This window comes from Ursus americanus, chromosome 23, assembly GCF_024610735.1.
Source record: "Ursus americanus isolate L20-20 chromosome 23, mUrsAme1.1.p, whole genome shotgun sequence".
NCBI lineage: Eukaryota > Metazoa > Chordata > Mammalia > Carnivora > Ursidae > Ursus > Ursus americanus.
The window spans coordinates 40583072-40599119 of NC_142149.1; positions in this window are offsets into that span (position 1 = coordinate 40583072).

A 16048-nucleotide genomic window follows, 5' to 3' on the forward strand; every position below is an offset into this window, starting at 1 on the left:
CTGTCCTTCTCAGCAGGCAGGAGGGTGGACACAGGAGGCAGGTAGCACCTGTCGGCCTAATCACCATCATTAGTAGGCAATAAAGTGGCACGGACTGGGCCAGCCTTTGAAGGAAGGGCCTATCAGCCCAGGTCTGGTCTGTGCAGGCAGCTAGCAGCTCAGTTCCTCCTGCATACACTCGGGGCTGCGGCAGGTGGACGGGGCATCATGGGGACGAGGGGCTGCACCCTCCCTGCCTGGGCACCCACACCCTTTCTCCCCTGACTTCCAGAAAGGTAGCAGGGGGTGGGAGAGGGGGGCTTCCGGTGTCTCCTAGAGGCTGCATTTGCTCAGGGCTGGGACTCAAGGACTTCTGTGGTAGTGAACTCCCTGCTGCTGGAGAAGCAAGTGAGGCTGGGACCAACCTAAGGGCGGTCTGCCTCATGCCGCTGTGTCCCCAGTTCCTAGCGCAGGGCCTGGCCCAGGGACTGTTGTATGAATGAATGGGTCAGAAGCATAGGGGGGCCTCTTGCTCCCGCAGGCAAGTTGGACACACTGCCCTCAAAGCCCCTTTCCAGACTACTGTGCATGGAGCGCTGTGTGACCTTGAACCAATGTCATCCTTAGGCTCAGCAGATAGGCCCAGATTTCTCAGCCATCTCTTACTTTACCCCCTTGCCCCGCCCCTGTCCACTAGGGTCTTGGGAGTGTCCCGTTTGCCTCCCCCCTCCTCCTCCTGGCCAGTCCCAACCCCAGGGGCAACTGGCAGCCAGAGAACCCAGGGAAGACCTATCAAGCCAAGTTTTCAAAGAGAAACTGGCAGGGTAGCAAGGGAGCCCTAGTTAGGGAGATGGAGAAGGTGGAAGCAGGGTCGTTGATCCCACTCCCTGGATTCATCTTGACTTGGGCCTTAGGTCAAGGGCAGCTCTGGGGGTTAGGGTCTTCAAATCTAGAATAGGTCCCCTGGGGTACTCAGACCATGACTTCTGTGTCTCCCCAAAGTCTCTGAAGGAAGGCTGTTTCCTGAAGAGGGAGAGATGAGCTGTGTAGGCTGGAGGGTGATACAGCGAGGGGGTGAGGGGTGGGGTAGGACTGGGATGGCCGAGGTTCTGGTGGGTGCCAGACTGAAAAGAGTGCCCCACGCAACCTCCACCCCAGTCTGGGCCCCATTAGTCATGGTAACAGAGCCGTGAGGTTTTGCTAGGGGCAAGCAGTCAAAAGGGTGAGCCCTCAACTTCAGGGAGGGGAGGGGGTGAGGAGGGGACAAAGAAGAGGGGGGGCAAGAGGATGGAGCAGACTGATTGGAAAGATCGGGACAGGGATTCCGAACAGTTGCTCTTAAGGGCAGGTTGACCTACACGCATGTATACACAGAGCCACAGACTCTTAGACACAGAACAATCACAAACACGTACACAGACGTGAGTTCCTGCATACACACAGTTACACACACACATAGACACTCAGGTGTGCAAAGTTACTCACAGCCCTTCAGACCCCAGTCATTCACAGAAGCACACGCAGACACAGTCGCAGACATTTGTCTGTACACACACATACATACACACACACGAGTCGGTCAGGCCCCCGCATAAACACAGACGCTGGTGCACACAGCATCGGACCTGAGTGTTCTCACAAGTACACAGATGCTCACACACATTGAGACACAGATTCTGGCACGGACACGCCCAAGATCACAGTATCGCTTCACACACTTAATGTACACCCAGAGAGGTAATGGGAGCATGAGAACAGAAATGTAAAGACTTGCACACTCACACACAGGTACACCTGTACCACACAGATACTGATACCAGTGAACACACACACACACACACACACACACACACTGGCATCGCTCTTCCCCACCCCCACAACCTTGCTTCCTAAAGCAGGGGGGATTAAGACTAGCCAGGAGAAGCCTGTCCTTCTCCCCCAGCAGGACTCAAGCTGTGTCCCTCCCTCCCAGACCCCCCCACCCTCCACCAAGCTCTCAGCTTGGAAACTCCCTGAATTTCCCAGAGGGTCAGCCAACCAGAACAGGCCCAGACCTCCTAACTGGGTGCCCCCGCCACACACCCTCCGAAACTGTGGCCAATGCTCCTCTTCCATCGGCAGCCACAGAACTGCCTGCTCTCCCCCAGGAAGCCCATGCGGATTAGCCCCAGATCTCTCCAACCCTTCTCTGACGTGGGGCCCTGGGGCCTCAGGGCCTCAGGGCAGCTCTACTTGGGCCCAGTTCCTCTGCAGATGATCTTAAATGTCTTCCCTGCCAACGGAGTGAGACTTGGAAGGCCTGGGAAGTGGCAGGCTCAGTCTTGGGAACCCATTCTGGGGAGATAAGTCCGGCCCACACGAACAAAAGCAGACAGGAGATGGCTAGTCCTGATGTGGGGTGCATGGAGGGAGCCCCTCCTCCATCACACTGGGGCTCCCCATGGTGGAAACCTGCTCTTCCTTCTCCCTGGGGCCACCAGAGTCTTGCACGGGTCAGGAGTATGGCAGATATCGGCACCAGGGATTTCCATCCCCACCGAGGGCTGATACCCGCTCAAAACAACCCAGCCCTGGGCAGAGCTCAGCAGCAGGCTGTGAAAGGATTCTGACCTCCAGTCTCCAGAGAGACGGAGCTTCCCCTGGCCCCTGTCTGTTTCAACACCCAGCTACAGTCCATCCAGGCCAGAGCCCGACTTTACTACAGGCCCTGAAATGAGGGTGCTGGAGTGTGGGAGACCAAACCTCCAGATAGAAGTCCTTTCCAAGGAGAACAAAGCCAACACTGCAAGAGCTAGAGTTGAGGTTGGACACCAGGACAGACTTTCTGGATCTAGGAGAGAACTCTGAGGGCCCGGTATGATGAGAGAAGGAGAGGATGGTCCTGTCTGGAGATGGAGAATGAGAAGAAAGACCTCACAAACCCCCTTTGCAGTCCAAAAACATTGGAATCCCCAAGGCTCCTGCTTCAACTCCCAGACGGCCTGCAATGAGGAAGTAGTACTTCCCAAAAGGAAAGAGGGAGCCCCAGCCCGCACCCAATCCCCGGGCAGGGGTGGATCCTGTCTCCCAAGAAAAAGAAGTTCACCTCGCCATCAAAAGCAGAATCTGTAGGAAGGTGAAAAATCACAGTCTCCCATGGCATCCCATCAGAGCCCTTCTGGGACCCTTGGCCCCTGAATCAATTTACGTTTCCTTGATTTTAAAGGAAGTTAAAAATCTTTCCATCTGGGGCGCCTGGGTGGCTCAGTCATTGAGCACCTGACTTCAGCTCAGGGCGTGATCTCGGCGTTCTGGGATCGAGCCCCACATCAGGCTCCTCTGATGGGAGCCTGCTTCTTCCTCTCCCTCTCCCCCTGCTTGTGTTCCCTCTCTCACTGGCTGTCTCTATCTGTGTCAAATAAATAAATAAAATCGTTAAAAAAGAAAATCTTTCCATCTGTTTATTGGCCATTTGTATTTTACCTCTGAATTGATAACTCGTGTCCTTGGCCCATTTTCCGAAGATCATTTGACCTATTTAGAGGAGCTCTTTATATATTATTGATATTAATTCTTGGTCTATTATATATGCTGCAACATTTTCTTCCAGGCTGGGTTGTTCGGGGTTTTTGCGGGGGGCGGGGGGTGTTAAATTTTTTTTCATCATTTAGCTTTCTTTGTTTATGGTATATTTTGTTCTGATGAAATTTGTAACTTTTACTTAGTCAAGTCTATCAACATATTCATTCGTGGTTTCTGGATTTGATGCCATGCTTAAAAACTGCCTTCTGGGGCGCCTGAGTGGCGCAGCGGTTAAGCGTCTGCCTTTGGCTCAGGGCGTGATCCCGGCGTTCTGGGATCGAGCCCCACATCAGGCTCCTCCGCTATGAGCCTGCTTCTTCCTCTCCCACTCCCCCTGCTTGTGTTCCCTCTCTCGCTGGCTGTCTCTATCTCTGTCGAATAAATAAATAAAATCTTTAAAAAAAAAAAACAAAAACTGCCTTCTCTACTCTGTAATTATTAAAATGTTTTCTGTATTTTAAAAATTTATGTGTATGGTTTTTATTTTACATTAGTCTTTCATCTACCTGGGTTTTTAAAATGAATAGTGTGAAGTAGGATTTAACTTTATTTCTCTCAAATGGAAAACCCAGGGGCGCCTGGGTGGCTCAGTCCATTGGGTATCTGCCTTTGACTCAGGTCATATCCCAGGGATGGAGCCTGCTTCTCCCTCTGCCCTTCCCTCTACCCCTCCCCCAGCTCATGCTTTCTCTCTCTCTCAAATAAATAAATAAAATCTTAAAAAGCAAAAACAAAAACAAAAAAACAAATGGGAAATCCATTATCCCAAGTCCATTCACTGAATTTTTTACACTTTCCTGCTGCTTAGAACATTTGTTATTATATACCCAATTCTCAAAAATCCCCATTTATCCTGGACTCTATTATCTTCCATTAATTTATTTGCTAATTTGCACCAAAATCACACTGTTTTAATTGCAGAAGCCCTTATAGAACATTTGGAAATCTGGAAGGCAAGTTCTCCTTATTGGTCTTGTTTTCTAAAAATTTTAGGCTATTCTCACGTATTAACTCTTCCCCAAAGTTTAGAATCAACTTGTCAAGTTCAGGGGGTGAAAAATCAGATTTGATTTGAATTACATTCAGCTTATAGATTATTTAGGGTAGAACTGACATCATTACAATATTATATTGATGTTTCCATTAGGAACTTGATTGCCTTAATATTTATTCAGGCTTTATTTTATGTCTATCAGTAAAGTTCCATTGTTTTCTTCATGGAGAGTTTATGTACTTCTTATTAAGTTTATTCCTGGGTACTGTATAATGTTGTTACTATTGCAAATAGGATCTTTCATCTCCTTTTATTTTCCACTTGGCTGTTTTAGTTGCACAGACATGGTTTTGGTTTTTCTATACTTAACATATGTTTTGGTACCTTACTAAGTTCTCTCACTAGTCCTAATAGTTTTTTATGTGATACTCTTAGATTTCGTAAGTAAACAATCACATCATTGTAATTTTTGAAGGTTTTGCTTCTTTCCTTCTCATATTTATGTCCCTTATTTCTTTTTCTTATCTTATTGCACTGGTTAGGGCCTTCAGAATAATGCTGATTGGTAGCAATAATAGCAGCCTCCAATTTACAACTTCCATGTTCTCTGTGCCCAGGATATCCATATGGAAATACCCATGAGTCTAAAAATAACAATTGGCCCCATATACACCAGAGAGGAGCAATTAACAAATACACTAGAAGGTCCCAACAGCTGCTCTTTCACTGTGAAACTCCACTGATTATTAGGTTAAGGGAACAAGTCTTTGCTGACATGAGCCCCAGAGAAAGGTGGATTGAGTCAGGGCCCCTATTCTAGCCCCAGAACACAATTCCTACACCCAAGTGGGCAAACCAGGCCTGGTGAAGAGAAAGGGGGCACACATTTATTGAACATCTACTGTATACCAGAGAGCATGCTAGGAACTTTAAACATAGTCTTATCTAATCTTCACAACAATTCTATAAGTAAATAATATTATTCCCTTTTTAATGGATGAGGAAACTGAGACTCGAGAGGTAAGTACGGAGGAGGACACCGCTAACCGTCACTCACAGTTGGGTTCCTTATTATCTGCGTCAGCACTCTCCTTTCTGAAATGACTGCTCCCTGCCTAGGCCAGGAAGACTCCAAATGTTTAGATCTACTCCACACTGGAGCCAGATGACCATCACCATCCCCCAGCCAAGGTTAGCATTACCTCCTTCCTTGGAATGAGATAGAGTAAGTGGGGAGGGACTACCCCTCCATACCCTGAGGCCAGAAGCCAAATCCCAGGCATTGCTGGGCAACAGATCAACCACTAGGTCCCTGCAGCCTTTAGCTCCAGGAGGAGATACAAGTGGGCTTAGAAACCAGGACAAGTGGGGAAGAGGGAGGAGGGAAAGAATGGCCAGGAACAGGAGACACAGAGTAGGACAAAGAAGATGAAAAAGGAAGCAGTGAGAAAGATGGGCAGGACCTGGGCAGAGGGGGGCAGGGGGGTGGGTGGGGGTTCAAATGGGAGCAGTGGGGACCAATTCCAAGGGCTCACCAGGCACGTCACTCTCCATGTGAACTCTGAGGGGCCAGACTCAGGGCCACAACCATGTGGGTTTCTTTTTCTGTCTTCCAGAGCTTATAAAGAGTGGTTCTGGGATCGTGATACAGAACCAAGCCCCCCGCCCATCTCCACCTGCGCAGACCCACAGATACACACACAGACAAGACTGCTGACCCAGAGCTCAGACACAGATGACCTACAAGAGGACATGGACGTAGGACATAGGCTTCGCAGACCCACACACAGATGGGGGAAAGACACAGATGCCGATGTACGCCACCCCAGGAGACAAAGGTACAGACACCTGGAAAGACCCACATGCCCACGGACGCAGGAGGGAGCGCATACATCCACAGCTGGGTGCCCACGCCCTTACGTGCGCGCACGCGCACACACACACACACACACACACACACACGAGGAGACATCCTGAAGGTATCAGAGGGACTGGAGAGACAGACAGAGGGCCAGACCCCGTGGACGGATAGTTCTCTGCACATCCGTGTTTGCCCCTGGCCCTTGAGGGATCACCTGCACTGCCTGTTCCCGTCAGGCCCCAGAGAACCCTGGGCCGCCATGCAGCACTGCTCCCCAGGCTCCCTTTGCAGCTTCCATGAACATACATGTGGTGGCCCAGCTCTCCTGACACACGTGCGCACGTCCCAACAGGCCTGTGCCCCACCCGTGGGGGCTGACATCCCCTTTCTGGGGTGCAGGTGGGGGCCGCGGGACAACCCCCTCCTCCGTAGGCCACGGGGCCGTGCCCGCTGGCAGAGACTGGGGGCCGGGGCTGACCCAGGCGAAGGGAGGAGTTGGGGGGAGCCGGGGTGCGGCTGGGGCGGGCGCAGGAGCCGGGACCTGTCAAACGAGAGCCAAGGAGCAAACTAGCTTCTTAGTCACCTTGCTCTTCTCCCCGTTTGGCAGCAGCCCCTCGGGGCAAGGGGAAGCTGATATCATAATTATTGGCTCACCCAGCAGCTGCCTCCCCTCACCTGATGTCAGCACAGACCCGGGACAGCCAAGCTGACGGACTGACAGGCGGACGGAGCTCCTGGCCCCCCAGACCCGGGCCCCCACGCCGACCTGCTTCACTGAGCAGGTAAGAGGAGACTGGTCCCAAGTCAGCCGTGGAGGCCAGCAGGGCAGGGCCAGAGCATGGGGAGGGGGTGGCCTTTTTAACGGGCTCTGGGAGAGGCCGGGAGTCTCTGGGTGCTCCCCATCTTCTCACTGCAGCTGAAGGGAGACTCGGGAAGCGGGGTGAGTGCCTGGAGGCCAGGGAGGACCCCTCTCGTGTTCCTCCCTCTCGTCCCTGTCCCAGGCCGTCTAACACCGACCCTTCTTACTGTAGTGGGGCTTGTAGTTCTGGGGTTTGTTGGATTTTGTGTGTGGCTCTGTGGCTGGAGAGGCTGTGCTGAGACACCCCATGCTAGAAGAAAATGAGGACTCGGCAATGCTAGGACCGGAAAACTAGAGCTGAAAGACAGGGAGGCAGAGTCCCAATTTTAGTGGCTTTCTGGGGGAGGGATCCCAGCTCCAGGGGCTTGGTGGTGCCAAGGGACTGTGTTGATCCAGAAATCGCTCAACGTCTCTGGGTGGCCCGAGCTGGGGTCTAGACGCCTGGGGGCTGGGGGCTGGGGGCTGGGGGCTGGGGGGAGGCTCGGGGTGCAGAGAGGCAATGGCACAGCTGGTGGAGAAGCAGACAGGTGGCAAACAGGTGTTGTGGCCGGTGCCGGGTGCAGAGCTCAAGGCAGAATCCCCCGGAGGTCTAGGAACACCGCTCTCCCTCAAGACTGCTGCAGGATCAAGAGGTCTGGCCAGCAGACCTGGGATAGGCAGGCAGCTCTAGGACCCTTGAAGCATCGAATTGGGAGTCTGGTAAGCAAAGGCTCTTAGGGAAAGGGCTGGAGCAGCAGGAAGCCCCCTCTGGCTCCCACAGCTCCTCCCCACCCCCTACTGGATCAGGTAAGGTTCTGGCATTCCCCAGGGAGTCCCCCAGGCCCTCACTACATATCCAAAGAAGCAAGTTAGATAAAGCACAGACTCTAACAAGTGAGCGTGTTTGCCTGCTCTCTCTGCACCTGTGGGCATGGGGGTATGTTGGTGTGGGGGGTTGTTGGTGTGTGCATCATGGCGGGCACGGCTGGCCAGCAGGAGAGGACCTGGGTGAACAGGGTCCATCCCAGAGAAGTCCCCTCATCCCTCTCCCGGACCCGATGCCGCTCACGTCCCATGCCAGGCAGGGCTGCCCTCCTCATGTCACTAATCCTGCAGAAGGACGCTCGGTCAGCTCCCTCGAAGTCATGAAGTCTCCACGGCCACAGAGTCCAGCTCCGCTTGACCCATAGCCTTGGCCTTCCCCCACTGATGAAACCCAGCTAGAGGGCTGCCTGGAGGGTATAGACGAAGGATGGCCTTGCACTCCAGCCCTGTCCCCATAGGGACTGGCTGAGGCCCTTTTACCACCTTGGTCATTGCCCGACCCGTGGGACGCAGGCAGTAGAAGGCCAACTCCAACCGAGGGGGGCGGCCCCTCCTGTCCTGGACCCTCTCTCATGTGGAGGGCCAGGCAGGGCCAGAGTCAGGCTGGGGCTGGGGAGGCTCAGGATCCTCAGGGGCGAAGGTGCCACAGGGAGAGGCGCATGTCCTCCCAGCTCCCCGCCCAGCCCCGCCCCTGCTGCCTCTGCGGAGCTCAGCTCCCGGCTCCAGGGCCTGCTGAGGCATGCTGCCCCCCCAGGCCCGGCGCCTCACTCACCTCCCAGGGCCAGGAACCTGTTCTCCCGGGAATGCCAGGGAGTTCTCAGAGGACTTTATTTCCCAGGGGCTCAGGGAGCCCCAGAATCCTCTCAATTCTGCTCTCGGGAAGGGGAGAGAAAGATGAGGGGGGCTCCCTGCCCCCCCATCTCTGTCTCATCCGCAAACTGAGCCCACATTTCCCCCTAGCAACGGCCTTCGCCATTCATCGTGAGGGGGGAGGAGGCTTGGGAAAGTGAAAGACAAGGGGGAAAGCCTACCAGGGACACGTGCCTTCTGGGAGGTTCTCATGTGCCAGCCCCCACCCACACCCTGGTCTCAGGGAGGGCCTTTCTTTAGTCCCCAAGGAGAGTCCCCTCTGCCTTCTAAGAAAGCACCATAACACCCCTTCCCCTGGGCTCTGTCCATCCTTCCCAGTTGGGAAGTCCTTCCTGATGTCTAACTCCCTCCTTCCAGCTTGAGTTTTCTTGGATCAGCAGAACAGCACCGCCAGCACAGGGCTCAAGCCTATAGCCAGAGACTGTCACTGAGCCACACTGAAATTTCCTGAGACCTGGTGTACAGGAAAGGGCAGAGTGAAGGTCCCACTGCCCTTCTCACGGTCTCTCCAGCTCCACACTCTAACGACGTGGGCCTGCTAGGAGTCACTTCTGCCTGCCTCCCCTAATCTTCTCCCCTCACAAAGGGATGCAAGGGACAGGGGGTCCCGCAGGCATGCCCTCCCCTCTTTCCTTCCCAGTCACAGCCCACCACCCCTGCTAGGCCTGCAGGGGGACTCCAGCAAGCCGAGACTGGCTTCTGCAAGCAGGAGAGATTGACATTGACTTCATGACATGTTTCGGGATCATAAACTGAATTTGGCTGGACTGTGTGACCAAAGGAGGTGGTTTCCTGAGTGGAGAGGCAACCATTGATCTGGGATGGGTGTGGCTGGGCTGGCAACGCGCCCAGGAGCGGGGAAATGACAAGATGACCTCTGGGATAGCACATCTCAGAAGCATCAAACATCCCTGAATAATTTTGGTCTTTCCGACTTACTCCCCTTCCTCCATCTCTGTTCCCAGCTCCAACCTCAACTCCCAGCCTATCCCCTAACCCCTCCACTCCTATCCACATCCCCAGTTTTACCTCCATCCCCACAACCCCATCCCTCTCTTCCCTCTCTACCTCACCTCCTCAGCCCCACCTCCATCCTCAGCCCCAAATCCATCTTCCATCCCCACCTCCCTGGAACGGATCTCTCCGTGCACCAGAGATCCCCCTCAAAGCCCCAAACCCCTCAGCCTTGTCCCCACCAGGTCCTGCTAGATCCTCCACATTCTCCCCATGTTTGGGAAAAGCCCAGAGCAATGCCACTAGAACAGAAAGGACTGGATGCGGTCACCCCCGGAGAAGCCCTCTACTTCCTGCGCCTACCAGGCCTTCAAGGCTGGATGCTGGCCAAGCAGTAACAATGAGATCAAGTGCAGCAAGACGAGTCGAGGTCTGATGTTCAGGTGGACCTCTCTACACTGCGGCTGGGGGTTAGGTGGAGGGGGAAGATGGAGAGACACGCCCAGAAGGCCCCAGAGGGAGGTAGTGGCAAGCTTTCTTGGGGGGCCACAAGTGTAACCAATCCAATAGGCGCCACCAGGCCCAAAGCAGGGCGATGGACAGGAGCTGAAGCAAGAAGCCCGGCTGGGTTGTTTGGGAATGACTGCTGTCGTGAGCAGCCCTGGGTCTCTACCCTGCCTGTGGCTCTTGCTTAGTCAGCTCAGATTAATGGGGCCGGGGAAAGAATTAGCTGAATCGTGATCGCTCAAGGAACTGGACTCAAGAGCCAGCTGTGAGTCACAGAAAAAAAGGGAACCCTTGCTGTCAGGGCTACTCTGGGAGTTCAGGGGGGTGGGCATCCCGCAAGAACCCCTGGATGCAACAAGAGAGCCCACTCGGAGGTCTGACCCTAACCTCCACCCCATGTTCACGGGAAGACGCACGATCAGTCAACTTTAAGCCCTGCTGCTCTGGCCTGAAACTACTGCTTCTGACAAACTACAGCCAGCTTGGGCACCAACACACACACACACACACACACACACACACACACACACACACACCTAGAATGGGGCGTGTCCCTGGAACTGGATTGCCCGGAGACAGTTGGAGATTCCACCTACACTTGTAAATTCCATAGCCATGCCCCACACTACACCAGTCCATCTGTCTTGGAAGGCATAGGATGTGCTCAAAGATACACACACACACACACACACACACACACACACACACACGCCGATCAGACTCCACTTGGCAGAGCCAGAGTGATCTTAGCAGAGCCGGAGCAGCCCCGTTCACTGTGGGAGCTGTCCCCGGCTCCTTCTGGGAGGGGTGAGTGGAGCCCAGGTTGGGCCCCACAGAGCATGTGGTTTTGGAGAGGAGGCTCGGCCTCTCTGAGCCTTCCCATGAGCGTCCCCAATCTCTCGGAGGTGGGAAGGGTTTTGGAGAGAAAATTCTTTAGGATGACAATGCCAAGCCCGGGGGGGACCTGGGGATGCTCAGGGGAGAAAGGCGGGGGCTGGAGCCCACGAGCTAGATGGGTTCAGAGAAACACCCCCAGAACATACCGCTTCTCCGCATCCTTCTCCTCAGATGGGCAAGGGAGTGAGCGGGCACTCAGCCAGCTTCGCGCAGCCCAGGTGCCTGGAGGAAGGGCCAGAGCCCAGATACCTGCGGAGCAGAGAACAATCCCTTCCACAATGCCTTCAGTTTGCCCATCTGTCAAATGGAGAGGGACTTGGGTGGGAGAGCCTGCCAGTGCTCTTTTCAGTCCAGTTTGGTGCATTCAGGCAGTTAGCTTACTGCCGCCTTGTCTGTGTGTGCACGCAGGTGCTCGGAACGACGTGGGGGGGCGCACCAGTGTCTGTCCGGGACTGGATCTATAGTATCAGTAGTGGTGGCGGAGTTCACAGCCATAATAACAGACAGGTCATAATGAGCAGCCCTCAGAAAATGATATGTACGGAGCACAGGAAGCCCCCCAAGGGGTGGTGGGGGTCCCGAGCCCCCACGAGGGTGGGCAGGCCAAGAGGAGCCCACCAACTGGATGTGAGCACTCTTGACCTCCCCCATCAGGAACACCCTGGGAAGGGCAAATGGTTGCAGGGGGGGAACAATGTCAGCCCCCAACCCTTTCCTGAAATCCCACGGGCCTAGGACCTCATGTGAGGAGGCAGGAGCACCAGAAAAAGGGTGTCAGGTTAGCTTCCTCCGACCATTTTGATTTTCTGGTTCTCACTCGGTCCCCAGGATAGCCAGGTGAGGTAGGTAGGGCAAAGACGATCCCATTCAATAAAGGAGGAACCGAGGTTCATGCTGACGGCAGAGCTGGGAAAGGATACTTCTGGGGTCCTTGGTCAGAAGGACTCCCTGTCAGGAAACAGGGGGCCTTGGTGGGGCAGCCAGCGGCTTCTGAGATGATAAATGCCAGGCTAGGGGGTGAGATAAAACAAGGTTCTAGTCGTCCCTGTTGGTCTCACAGCTCAAATCCTCAGCTGCCAATCGAGCATAGCCAGTCAGCTCTGCGGCCAGTTATCAGCACAGCCCCAGGAGGGAGGCACGGGACCACAGGTTTAGCCGAGTGACTTCTTTATGCGGGGACTTCGAGACACAGGACTGTTGGTAGAGCTAATGGGTGCTCAGAGGCTGGCAATGTGGTCCCACCCCCTGCCCATTCCTCCACCTCCCCACGGACAGCATGCGTGGCTGGAGGGAGCTTGTGGTAAGGGAGAATGAAGCCGTATTTCATAATCTGTGAAAAATGTTCCTGTTCCTTCCATCATTCCCCGCCTCACCATCCACTCTTTGGCCCCTTTCACAGCTGGGCAGACTGAGGTTTAGAAGGCACTTGCTTCTCTGGAAATCAGTGTCTGGGGCCTCAGACCATTGCTTTCTGCACACTGTCCCCCTGGGGGGCTTAAGCAGGCAAGAAGTCCCCACCCTCCAGGAGCCCAGCTCTCTAGTCAAGCCCCAAGTGGTTCTGGATCACTTTGTCTACCTACAAGTCTCTAGTCAAGCCTGTTCTCACCATCAGACCCAACCATGCCTTTAAAACCCCCTGGGTTTTAAGTGGGGGTGGGGGGAGGCACCCTCTCCCAAAGTTGTCCATCTAAGGGGCTCATGTTCTTGGAATTGAGGATTTTGCTCCTCCTCTTCCTGCTAACCTTGGAGAGCAAGCTGACCTTGCTTCTGGGAGCAAGAGCTGAGGAGGCTCACAGCCTCAGAGCTTGGACTCCGGAGTAGGCAGGAGGAAGGAAAAGGTGGGCCATGAATGACCTCCAAGAGTAAGAGCGAAAGCTCTCTGGGCGTTGGGGTATTTAGGTCTCCGGAAAGAAGCATCTAAGGAGCAGGGACAACCCAGTAGAGCCGGTGGGCTCTGACTAGGCGGACAGTGTTTTCTAGGAGAAAGGTGTGTGAGTGTGCCTGGTAAGTGCGTCTCAGAAAGGGGTGGATGGGAGTGCGAGGGGTGGCATTTCTTATTTCCTTAAAACCAAGCATCCCTTCCTTCCCATCTACCAAATGAAAACCCTCAGGCAGTTCAAGGACACCTATCTATCTGTCCCCTGTCCATCCATCTGTCCATCTATCCACCTGTCCAGTTTCCCATGCAGTCATTAGTCCAGCCATCAATCTGTCCATCCATTCATCTGTGCACTCCATCCATCCATCCATCCATCCATCCATCCATCCATCCATCCTTCATCCATCTCTCTGGAAAGGTCAGGCCCCAGTTGGTCTCCCCAGGGCTGCTGGGAAGGGCCTGTGGTCCTGTGGCATTTATGGGGCATGTGACCTGCCTGCCTGGCCTGGGGAGGCAGCCCCGCCCCAGCCCTCAGGCAGGGGGCCGGTCCAGGCATGTAGGAGTATTTATACCTCGATGGAGGCTCCCCGGGTGTTGCTGGGCTGAATGACTCCCCGAAGCCGTGATGGTGGCCATGGCCCCGAGCCCACTGTGAGTGCTTGGATTCAGCTCCTTTGGGGCCAGAGCTGGGTGGCAGGGGCTGGGGATGGGCCCAGAGCTGTTCAGAGGTGGCCAGGGACGGTGGAAAGAAGGGATGCCAGGCCAAGGAGAGTGGGGAAAATAGGAAGCTGTTGGAGTCGGGCATCCACAACAAGGCTGGGACCCACCCTGGAGAAGGGATGGGTCCTTTGCCATTTACTAGTCTCTGGGGTGTCCCTTGGTGGATGGCGGGAAGAACAGGGCAGGAGGACTAAGATGACAAGGGAGATTAAGGTTAGATATCTGGAAGAACTTCCAGGTCAGCCCCAGACACGGAAGGTGGCTCAAGTGCTTTCTCGGGATGGGCACGCCGAGTGATACAGTCTAGGACCAGTCTATTTCCAGAAGCGGGGGAATGATGCAGTGGCTCCGGGAAAGCTCCATTTCGGGGGATGGGAATGGCTCAGCGGCAGGTGTCTGGGGCTCAGGTTTGAGGAAAGCATCTCATGGGGGACATGATTGCTCTTCATTCTTTGCTCTCCCCCCTCCTCCCCCTGCCCTTTCTGTCCCTAAGCTGCCTCTCAAAGCACTTTAATCAGATCTCAAGGCAGGGGCAGCTGACCCTTTTTCCTGAAACTGAGGCAGGGTGACGAGTCAGAGGGACCAAAATTTTAGCTTCCGAACCCCCAACCTTGATGGGAAGAGAGGATCTAGAAACTCCCTCCTTCTTGGCACCTTCAAACTCCCAGTATCCTGGGGTGCTAGAGCCTCGGGAGCAGCCCCCGGGCCCTTCGCTGCCACCCCCAACTAGGTAATTACGGAGCTGCTGCAGGGGCCCCCTCCCCGCAGCTGGGCGGGCGGAGCCCCGGGTGGGGCCACAGGCAGCCCCAGGCCCGGCCCCACCCCTCATAAAACAAGCTGCCGCAGCCGGTGACAGAAACCATTAAGGCGGAACTGTCCCATCTCCACCTCGCTCATAAAGGGCGGGCAGGAGGCTGCCCAGTGGGAGGGAGTGTGCGGAGCGCTCAGGAAGGGCCCTCCGTGTCCTCTGTGACTCAGCCACCCGCGGAGGGTGCAGGGACAGACCCTCCGAGGGAAACCTGCCACGATGCCCCCAGCCCACCACTCAGGCTCCCAGGTGCCAGCAAGGAAGCTGAGGTGTTCCCGAGCTGGGGCAGGGTAGTGTCGTGGTGAGGCACACTGGCTTCGAAGGCCGGGTCTGAATCCTGGTGGGGGGGAGCATAATTTGGTAGCTGGGTGGACTCGGGTCAGTTGGGTTAACCTCTGGAGCCACGGTCTCCTCATCTATAAAATGAGGATGATAATCCTCTTCTGGGGAATCATAATTCCCCCAGTTGTTCCTTGAGGATTTCCTCAGGGACGTCCCTCCTGAAGGCAGGCAGGGGTGAGGCCCCGCTGACAGCTCCATGGCCACATACATTTTTGCAGGACTAAGTCTCAGCAACTTCAGATGCAAATGGTCCCGGCCCTTCGTTGCACTTTGAAGGGAACAGAGGTCCAGAAAGAGAATGTGACTTGGCCAAGGTCACACAACCAGCAAACAGGGGGTCCCCAACCCCTACCCCCAGAATGGCCCCTTCTGCCTGAGTCCTAAGGCACCAGGAGAAGGGTCTCTGAGAGGTGGGGAGCTGTGCCGGGTAGAGGGAGCACAGGGCCTGGCTGTTCGTGAGCAGGGCACAGAGCAAGGATGCAGTAATGCTCCTAGTTGCTTCTGTTGTCATGCTTTTTGGGGAATTTCCTCCCATCGTACTCCCTACTCAGGTTAGGGAGCAGGGACTCTGCCTTGCCTTCCCTCTGACCCCAGGGAAGCTTCTTCCAGCCCCACCCCTGCCCTCCGACTCTCCAACTCTCCGAGGGTCGTGGACAGAGGACAGGTAGCTCAGACAGCAGAGGCTAGACAGGATGCCGAGCTACTGAAATGGTCCCCAGACCCTGTTTTGCTGGGGTTGCACCTCTGGAGTGTTGTGTGTTTGGGGGTGTGGTTGGGGCTCCAGCGGCCTGAGAATCCGGACATGTGATTTTCAGTTTTAGCCGTGGGCCACTGGGCATGTCACTTCCTCTCTCTGGGCCTCAATTTTCTCCTCTGAAAAATGGGGTTAATGACCTTGCCCCCTGTTGGTGGTGTGCTGATCAGTGTTCACCAGCCAGTTCTCAAAAAAAAAAAAAAAAAGGGCCCCGATGTGTAGTGTTTGCGAATGTCCATGGGTAAATGCTTACACCAGG